Source organism: Trematomus bernacchii, unplaced genomic scaffold (genome assembly GCF_902827165.1).
Source record: "Trematomus bernacchii unplaced genomic scaffold, fTreBer1.1, whole genome shotgun sequence".
NCBI lineage: Eukaryota > Metazoa > Chordata > Actinopteri > Perciformes > Nototheniidae > Trematomus > Trematomus bernacchii.
Window position 1 is genome coordinate 131,992 of NW_022987630.1, and position 10,509 is coordinate 142,500.

Below are 10,509 nucleotides of genomic sequence, written 5' to 3' on the forward strand. Positions count from 1 at the left end.
TCTCTCTCTCTCTCTCTCTCTCTCTCTCTCTCTCTCTTACTGTCTCTACCTCTTTCTATAATAAATAAAAACATCACAATATCTGTGTTTTCCTCTATGCTGCCCCCTCCTGGGTACAGTGACGTGCCCATACCCAAATGGACCCATTGGTCCAAATGGACCAATCCATGGAGCCGTTACGTTACGTTAAGTCCATGGATTGGTCCATTTGGACTTCGTCACACACACTTCCTCACACACACTTCCTCACACACACTTCCTCACACACACACACTCAATCTTTTCTCAGCTGCAGCTCCGCCGATTTCTCCTCCCTGAGACGGCGGGACGCGGCGAGGCTGGGAGTTTGTGTGAGCACACACACAAACTCCCAGCCAGGCTGCGGGTGTGTGTGTGTGTGTGTTCGGGCTGGGTTTCGCTGTGTCTCGCTGTCTCGCAGACGGCCACTGGGCTCACAGGGAGGGGGGGGGGGGGCAGGAGCTCCAACAAGCCATTTAGGACAGAGAGTGAATACACATACTATACAGAGATGCTGTATGAGAAACCAATGTGAGTTTGGAACATTGCACAATATAAATCTATTCAGACCTCAACAATGGAATTATGATCCGTAGAAATGGCCATGACATGGGACCTTTAACACAAAAATAAAATAGACTTACCTGAACTATTATGAGATCTGGCATTAAAAAAGTAATTAAGTTAAATTAAAGTTAGCTCCATCTTTATCATCTGCAAAATTAAAATGGTGTTTCCCTTTCTGTATCACTCATTATAATCCAGTGATCCTCAAGTGGTCGTTCTGCCTAAAGTATATTGTGATGATAATACTTGTGTACTTGCCAGGCTGTACTTGTATTTTCCACACTGTGGTGGTCAGGATGGTGTGTGCGTGATCCTTGAGAGAACAGCTGTGAGGAAGCACGTGACGAGGAACTACATTACCCACAATCCCACAGCGGTTCAGACGGACTCCATCCATGGCTTTCCCAGCAGCCGGTGCCGGTTCCGAGCTCTCGGGATCCCGGTGGAGGCGGAGGTCCCGCTCGGACAGGTAACCGTGCACCGTGTCTCCGTCACTGTGCCCGGAGGAAAGCTCATCAGAGCGATGAAGCCGGTGTTAAGCATTTGGGGTGAAGTGTCTCAGGGACACAACGACATGCTGACTGCAGTGGGGTTTGAACCTGTGACCCCCTGATCCGAACACCAACGCACAATACACTGCGCCACACGCCTCCACGCCTTTTTCGTTATTTTTCAATATCGCAATAAATATCATACCGTGGACTTGTTATCGCCATATTATCGTACCGTGAGTTTTTGGTATCGTTACATCCCTACGAGTATCTGTACTTCTACTTGAGTAAAGGATGTGTGCACTCTTGCCCTCTCTGTATGTGTGTGTTTGTTTTCCTCCCCTGCAGCTCCTGGATATGAAGATCTTCGCGGACACGGACTCAGATATCCGTCTGGTGCGCCGGCGGCACAGAGACATCACGGAGCGCAGCCGCGACATCGAGGGCGTCATCAAGCAGTACCACAAGTTCGTGAAGCCGGCCTTCGAGCAGAACATCGAGCCCGCCATGAGGCTGGCCGACATCGTGGTGCCCCGAGGTGACGCTTCACTCTGCTCCATTACGTTTGTCATGAAAGCTCAGAAAATCAACATATACTGCGGAAAGGCCTCCATTGGACCCCTTTGTTTACTTCCTGAACATAGTGACATCATTATGTAATGCATCAATAAGCAATCATTTATGCATTATAGACATAACTTGTCCGGCCTACACATCTACTACTGTGCATGTCACCATTCAAACATGTTGAATTAAAACACAGAGCTCAGTAAACACTGTGAAACTATATTTGATAGTCTTACAGAAATAAGTGTTCATGTTTCTCTATTAGGTTTAACATATTGTTGAAAGTTCAAAACATAAAAGGACTTCATGGCATTAGACATAAAGTGTTTAATAAGCGTAGCCCATGTGATCTGTGTTTGCTGGTCACTATGTGTTATATATGTGAACGTGCATCACGGGGAGTCAGCATTACCTCCTTTCCTTTGCTAAAGGATGCTCCAGTGTTTCCTTAACTTAAGGAGATAATAAAGGAAGCATTGAAGCTCCTTTCTCAAGCATTAGAACAGCTCTTATCATGGCGGACACCGAGGTTCTTCCGAGTCATTTCACTCTGGTAGGAACCTTCCTGAAGTTGATGTGCTTCTTGTGTTGCTTTCAGGCAGAGGGAACATGGTGGCCATTGATCTGGTCGTGCAGCACGTGCACAGCCAGCTGGAGGAGGTGAGGAGGAGACGCTGTTGAAACATGAGAGGGTGGCGCCACCGTGTGTCAGAAAGCTGTAACACGAGGACAGAAGGAGAAGGTTTCATCTAAAAAGCTTGTTTGGTTTTGCATCAAAGTGCGCCACAAAGACAGACATAGACACCGTAAGCATGTGGAGATACAATCAAACTAAATGTACAATGTAATCCAGTAACAATGCTTCTCAAGGTGCCAGAATCCATCTCTGTCCCCGGCCTTATAGTACACTACAGTGACACAATATAGGTACCTTTATATCTAAATGAGAGTAAAGAAATAAATGGTCTTAGTGCTTCGCTATCTTTACATTTGTACCTCATTTTATTCTTTCTCTGACCCTCTTTGTGCAGCTCGGTGTCAGGTACGCTGAGACGTGTTCTTCATGTACCTTCTGTGGCTCATTGTTAGTGGAGGTTCTGTGTCGATGTTGTGTGCTCAGGTCAGAGGGCTGCACTCCATCATCAGGTACACTGGGGTCACTCAAGGTCACCTATTATGCAAAATCCACTTCTCCATGTCTCTTCTTCATCAACATGTGTCCCCTCTTCTTCATGTCTCTTCTTCATCAACATGTGTCCCCTCTTCTTCATGTCTCTTCTACATCAACATGTGTCCCCTCTTCTTCATGTCTCTTCTTCATCAACATGTGTCCCCTCTTCTTCATGTCTCTTCTTCATCAACATGTGTCCCCTCTTCTCAGTGTCTCTTCTTCATCAACATGTGTCCCCTCTTCTTCATGTCTCTTCTTCATCAACATGTGTCCCCTCTTCTTCATGTCTCTTCTTCATCAACATGTGTCCCCTCTTCTTCATGTCTCTTCTTACATCAACATGTGTCCCCTCTTCTTCATGTCTCTTCTTCATCAACATGTGTCCCCTCTTCTTCATGTCTCTTCTACATCAACATGTGTCCCCTCTTCTTCATGTCTCTTCTTCATCAACATGTGTCCCCTCTTCTTCATGTCTCTTCTTCCATCAACATGTGTCCCCTCTTCTTCATGTCTCTTCTTCATCAACATGTGTCCCCTCTTCTTCATGTCTCTTCTTCATCAACATGTGTCCCCTCTTCTTCATGTCTCTTCTACATCAACATGTGTCCCCTCTTCTTCATGTCTCTTCTTCATCAACATGTGTCCCCTCTTCTTCATGTCTCTTCTACATCAACATGTGTCCCCTCTTCTTCATGTCTCTTCTTCATCAACATGTGTCCCCTCTTCTTCATGTCTCTTCTACATCAACATGTGTCCCCTCTTCTTCATGTCTCTTCTACATCAACATGTGTCCCCTCTTCTTCATGTCTCTTCTTCATCAACATGTGTCCCCTCTTCTTCATGTCTCTTCTACATCAACATGTGTCCCCTCTTCTTCATGTCTTGTCTCTTCTTCATCAACATGTGTCCCCTCTTCTTCATGTCTCTTCTACATCAACATGTGTCCCCTCTTCTTCATGTCTCTTCTTCATCAACATGTGTCCCCTCTTCTTCATCTCTCTTCTTCATCAACATGTGTCCCCTCTGTGGAAAGAGACTCTGAAAGTTTCAGGAACAAAGATTCTCTCTCTTTTTGATCCATTTCTATAAAAACCTGTCTGAAAACGAGCTGATCAGATTTTGGCCACTTTGTGATGTCATAACGATGTTTTGTCTTGTGTAGCCATTAGCCAATCAGCAACCAAGGTAACCCCCCCCCCCCCCCCCCTTATCACCTGAATCTCCTCCTAGAGCACCATTGAGTTCTTTGTAACCAAATCTCTCTCAGAGGGGCGTGGGGAGGGGCTCCTTATTTTCATCTAAAGTAACAGACAGAGAATCAGCACTTTGGAAACAGGGCTGAAACAGAGGGGATTATGGGTAATGCTGCAATGATCTGTTTGGTGTTTCAGCCAATCAGAGACAGGCTCTGGATATATCTGAGACCTGTAATATATTGAAAACAGTATGATAGGGGAGCTTTAAAACTCAGTAACACACAGATACTATGGAACAGGAACAAAGAAACCAGCCGGGATGAGTTCATCTTCTACTCAAAGAGATTCATGCGGCTGCTCATTGAACACGCTCTCACCTTCCTGCCCTCTCAGGTGGGTTAGAACATAATACACTTTCTCTATAACACAAAGTATAGAGTGTTACACTAGAAAAGGAAAAAATGAAAGACAAACTATTAAAAAACAATTAAAAAACAATCTCAAAGTTAAACATCACACAGTAGTATACAGTAATACTTTGGTGCAGCATTTTTTCTGCAACAATGCTTACAACCGCTTAGAGATGTCCCGCCCCTTAGCCTATCACGTACAATGTGCTGGAGCGTTAGCCAATAGGATCGCAAGTGTTACTTAGTGATGTCGCTATGTTATTTTTTTTCCTTCTTTATTATTTATTCTACTATTTCAACAATTAGACAATGTATACATCTGACAAACGAACACGATGAGTAGAAGCTGGAGGGCAGAAAGCAGAGTGTATCCAGACGTAGCCCCCCTCCCGTTTGTCATGCAGTTGCAGGATAAAGAAAAAAATATAAGTCCGTAATTAAATACGCGCACATATAAACAAAATGTTATATATACATACACATAAATATGTACACATATACATATACCCATATCCAGGCTGAATGAAAATAATAAAATAAAAACATATTTATATAAGTCCATCTTCAGATAACAAGACAGTTTAGTTTCTCATCCTATTTTTATATAAACTATGATAATAATGATAATATTTATTATAAGTATTAAAGTGCCGGTGCTCAGGGGCCGTGTGCAAAGACGTCCGCATCGGGAAGATCCTCATCCAGACCAACGTGGACTCAGGAGAGCCAGAGATCATAGAATCATATAGAAATAAAACAGATTATTCACTTCAAGTAAAACAGCCACCAGTTAGCGAATCTTACGCAGCGCGATGATCCGACTCCAGACAAGAGTCTCCTTAGAAAACAGGTTTCCTATCTATTCCTTTCCTATGACTTTCCTTCTTGCTTGAACACCCTGGTAAAGAAGCCTATGCCTACTGGTGCTCTGCTCCCTCCTCCACCTGCCTCCAATATATACAATTACACCCACTGCTTGAACTCACTTCAATAAAGACACTACTAATACATTCACTATAACAGCAAGTAAATATATGTTTAACTATTAAATAATATATAGCTCCAACACTACCAATATACTATATAACTACTATAATATATCAGACCACATTATTGCATTCATCTATAAATAAAAACTGTTCTAATTTTAACACATTTAACAATATTTCTTGACTTTTTACGTGATACCAATTATTTTTTTTCCATCCCGTTTCTTCCTCATGATCTGTGTCTCCGTGGTAACTGTCCTCCCTGCTCTGTAACCATGGTAACCTCTCCTCCCGTCTCCAGCTGCACTACCTGCGTCTGCCCAAAGACATCAGCGAGGACCACGTGATCCTGATGGACAGCAGCGCGTCCACGGGGGCCGCCACCATGATGGCCGTCCGCGTGCTGCTGGTAGCGTTAATATTTCATCACTCAGGATACGTTAAGAGTCATCCCTTCAGAAACAAATACTTTATAAACTCAAACAGCAGGAAACGAGGGTAGAGAGTGTGTCGTTAACACAGGTTCCTGCTGGTGCTTGGTTTGTATCACATTACATTACCTTACTTTACATGTCACTTGTTAGACGCTTTTATCCAAAGTGACTAACATACTCAATACTGTGGACAATCCCCACAGGAGCCATTTGGGGTGAAGTGTCTCAGGGACACAACGACATGCTGACTGCAGTGGGGTTTGAACCTGTGCTCCCTTGATCTGAGGGAGGCGTGTGGCGCGGTGGGCTAGTGCGTTGGTGTTTGGATCAGGGGAGCACAGGTTCAAACCCCACTGCAGTCAGCATGTCGTTGTGTCCCTGAGACACTTCACCCCAAATTGCTCCTGTGGTGATTGTCCACAGTATTGAGTATGTAAGTCGCTTTGGATAAAAGCGTCTAACAAGTAATGTAATGTAATCTGAAGATCAACGCACTAACCCACTGAGCCACAGCCTCTCATGTACGATATGATATACTTAATTGTCCCTGTAAGGAAATCTGTTCTGCAGTTCCACATACATGTATACAAACATAGTTCACATTAAAATACATTAACACGTTATCACTCATACACAGACGCACCTACTGACAATGGCGACCTGTTGCACCTCCCTCATGGCCAACATGACATTACATGTGAGTGTTAAGAAGCTTAATGGACAGAGGCAGGAGCGACTGCTTGTAGCCTGATCCCTGAATCTTCTAGGAGAAGGGAGGAGCGAGGGGTCTGGGTGGAGAATCAGACACCATTTGTTGTGCCTGTCTAATAAGATAGATGGATGTTTTTTAACCACCATAATATTCATGGCAGTCTGTACTGTGCTGGTGCTTGGTTTGTGAGTTAAAGGAGAAACAAACTATATATATTTTAAAGTTTTTATAAAGAGGTATGGACCATTGAACGCACTTTATTGTATGTATTTTTTGCAAGGATATAAATTGAAGTAACTTGTTTTATATAGCCGGCGAGTTCGAATTATAAAAGAAATCTGTGTTGTTGCAGTTATTAAGAAATGTTCCCAGTGTTGCCAGATGTTCCAAAATAATAGTATAATAAGTTTACCATGTTGTAGTCAAAGTCTACAGTGTCTCATTTGAATGAGAACGTAGAAGTACTGACTAAACGTCTTTACTCAAGTCAAAGTAAAGAGGGCTTTGAAATGTACTTCAGTAAAAAGTACCCATAACTAGCAGCTGTTTTAAAGAGTACCTGACCTCCCTTTATATTAATAGAACAATAATGTCATTGTTAGCTAATGAATGTTTCCATGCTGAACAACGGCAACATGACAACGTTTTCATTGGTCCCTCTTCTTTAGAGAAGACCAGGAAATGATGGATACACGGATCGTGTTCAAATCAATAGGCACGCAATGACTCTAAAGAATAATGATCACGCCACCAAACACACATTCAAACTAAAGGAACCAGCCTGTTTGGGAAATGTGAGAAGTAGAGAGTACAGGTATTTGGGTTCAACATGTAAGAAGTAGAAAGTACAGGTATTTGGGTTCAACATGTAAGAAGTAGAAAGTACAGGTATTTGTGTTCAAAATGTGAGAAGTAGAAAGTACAGGTATTTGTGTTCAACATGTAAGAAGTAGAAAGTACAGGTATTTGTGTTCAACATGTAAGAAGTAGAAAGTACAGGTATTTGTGTTCAACATGTAAGAAGTAGAAAGTACAGGTATTTGGGTTCAACATGTAAGAAGTAGAAAGTACAGGTATTTGTGTTCAAAATGTGAGAAGTAGAAAGTACAGGTATTTGGGTTCAACATGTAAGAAGTAGAAAGTACAGGTATTTGTGTTCAACATGTAAGAAGTAGAAAGTACAGGTATTTGTGTTCAACATGTAAGAAGTAGAAAGTACAGGTATTTGGGTTCAAAATGTAAGAAGTAGAAAGTACAGGTATTTGTGTTCAAAATGTGAGAAGTAGAAAGTACAGGTATTTGTGTTCAACATGTAAGAAGTAGAAAGTACAGGTATTTGTGTTCAACATGTAAGAAGTAGAAAGTACAGGTATTTGGGTTCAACATGTAAGAAGTAGAAAGTACAGGTATTTGGGTTCAACATGTAAGAAGTAGAAAGTACAGGTGTTTGTGTTCAAAATGTAAGAAGTAGAAAGTACAGGTATTTGGGTTCAACATGTAAGAAGTAGAAAGTACAGGTATTTGGGTTCAACATGTAAGAAGTAGAAAGTACAGGTATTTGTGTTCAACATGTAAGAAGTAGAAAGTACAGGTATTTGTGTTCAACATGTAAGAAGTAGAAAGTACAGGTATTTGGGTTCAACATGTAAGAAGTAGAAAGTACAGGTATTTGGGTTCAACATGTAAGAAGTAGAAAGTACAGGTATTTGGGTTCAACATGTAAGAAGTAGAAAGTACAGGTATTTGGGTTCAACATGTAAGAAGTAGAAAGTACAGGTATTTGTGTTCAAAATGTGAGAAGTAGAAAGTACAGGTATTTGTGTTCAACATGTAAGAAGTAGAAAGTACAGGTATTTGTGTTCAACATGTAAGAAGTAGAAAGTACAGGTATTTGTGTTCAACAATGTAAGAAGTAGAAAGTACAGGTATTTGGGTTCAACATGTAAGAAGTAGAAAGTACAGGTATTTGTGTTCAAAATGTGAGAAGTAGAAAGTACAGGTATTTGGGTTCAACATGTAAGAAGTAGAAAGTACAGGTATTTGTGTTCAACATGTAAGAAGTAGAAAGTACAGGTATTTGTGTTCAACATGTAAGAAGTAGAAAGTACAGGTATTTGGGTTCAAAATGTAAGAAGTAGAAAGTACAGGTATTTGTGTTCAAATGTGAGAAGTAGAAAGTACAGGTATTTGTGTTCAACATGTAAGAAGTAGAAAGTACAGGTATTTGTGTTCAACATGTAAGAAGTAGAAAGTACAGGTATTTGGGTTCAACATGTAAGAAGTAGAAAGTACAGGTATTTGGGTTCAACATGTAAGAAGTAGAAAGTACAGGTGTTTGTGTTCAAAATGTAAGAAGTAGAAAGTACAGGTATTTGGGTTCAACATGTAAGAAGTAGAAAGTACAGGTATTTGGGTTCAACATGTAAGAAGTAGAAAGTACAGGTATTTGTGTTCAACATGTAAGAAGTAGAAAGTACAGGTATTTGTGTTCAACATGTAAGAAGTAGAAAGTACAGGTATTTGGGTTCAACATGTAAGAAGTAGAAAGTACAGGTATTTGGGTTCAACATGTAAGAAGTAGAAAAGTACAGGTATTTGGGTTCAACATGTAAGAAGTAGAAAGTACAGGTATTTGGGTTCAAACATGTAAGAAGTAGAAAGTACAGGTATTTGGGTTCAACATGTAAGAAGTAGAAAGTACAGGTATTTGGGTTCAACATGTAACAAGTAGAAAGTACAGGTATTTGGGTTCAACATGTAAGAAGTAGAAAGTACAGGTATTTGGGTTCAACATGTGAGAAGTAGAAAGTACAGGTATTTGTGTTCAACATGTAAGAAGTAGAAAGTACAGGTATTTGTGTTCAACATGTAAGAAGTAGAAAGTACAGGTATTTGGGTTCAACATGTAAGAAGTAGAAAGTACAGGTATTTGGGTTCAACATGTAAGAAGTAGAAAGTACAGGTATTTGGGTTCAACATGTGAGAAGTAGAAAGTACAGGTATTTGTGTTCAACATGTAGAAGTAGAAAGTACAGGTATTTGTGTTCAAAATGTAAGAAGTAGAAAGTACAGGTATTTGGTTCAAAATGTAAGAAGTAGAAAGTACAGGTATTTGTGTTCAACATGTAAGAAGTAGAAAGTACAGGTATTGTGTTCAACATGTAAGAAAGTACAGGTATTTGTGTTCAACATGTAAGAAGTAGAAAGTACAGGTATTTGTGTTCAACATGTAAGAAGTAGAAAGTACAGGTATTTGTGTTCAACATGTAAGAAGTAGAAAGTTCAGGTATTTGTGTTCAACATGTAAGAAGTAGAAAGTACAGGTATTTGTGTTCAACATGTAAGAAGTAGAAAGTACAGGTATTTGGGTTCAACATGTAAGAAGTAGAAAGTACAGGTATTTGGGTTCAACATGTAAGAAGTAGAAAGTACAGGTGTTTGTGTTCAAAATGTAAGAAGTAGAAAGTACAGGTATTTGGGTTCAACATGTAAGAAGTAGAAAGTACAGGTATTTGGGTTCAACATGTAAGAAGTAGAAAGTACAGGTATTTGTGTTCAACATGTAAGAAGTAGAAAGTACAGGTATTTGTGTTCAACATGTAAGAAGTAGAAAGTACAGGTATTTGGGTTCAACATGTAAGAAGTAGAAAGTACAGGTATTTGGGTTCAACATGTAGAAGTAGAAAGTACAGGTATTTGGGTTCAACATGTAAGAAGTAGAAAGTACAGGTATTTGGGTTCAACATGTAAGAAGTAGAAAGTACAGGTATTTGGGTTCAACATGTAACAAGTAGAAAGTACAGGTATTTGGGTTCAACATGTAAGAAGTAGAAAGTACAGGTATTTGGGTTCAACATGTGAGAAGTAGAAAGTACAGGTATTTGTGTTCAACATGTAAGAAGTAGAAAGTACAGGTATTTGGGTTCAACATGTAAGAAGTAGAAAGTACAGGTA

General features: G+C 40.4%; 1 pseudogene; it reads left to right on the top strand.

The window, feature by feature from the left end:
- The first annotated feature begins 96 nt into the window (after nt 1-96).
- The window catches only part of LOC117484566, a 12,479-nt pseudogene continuing 2,066 nt past the window's right edge, over nt 97-10,509 (top strand).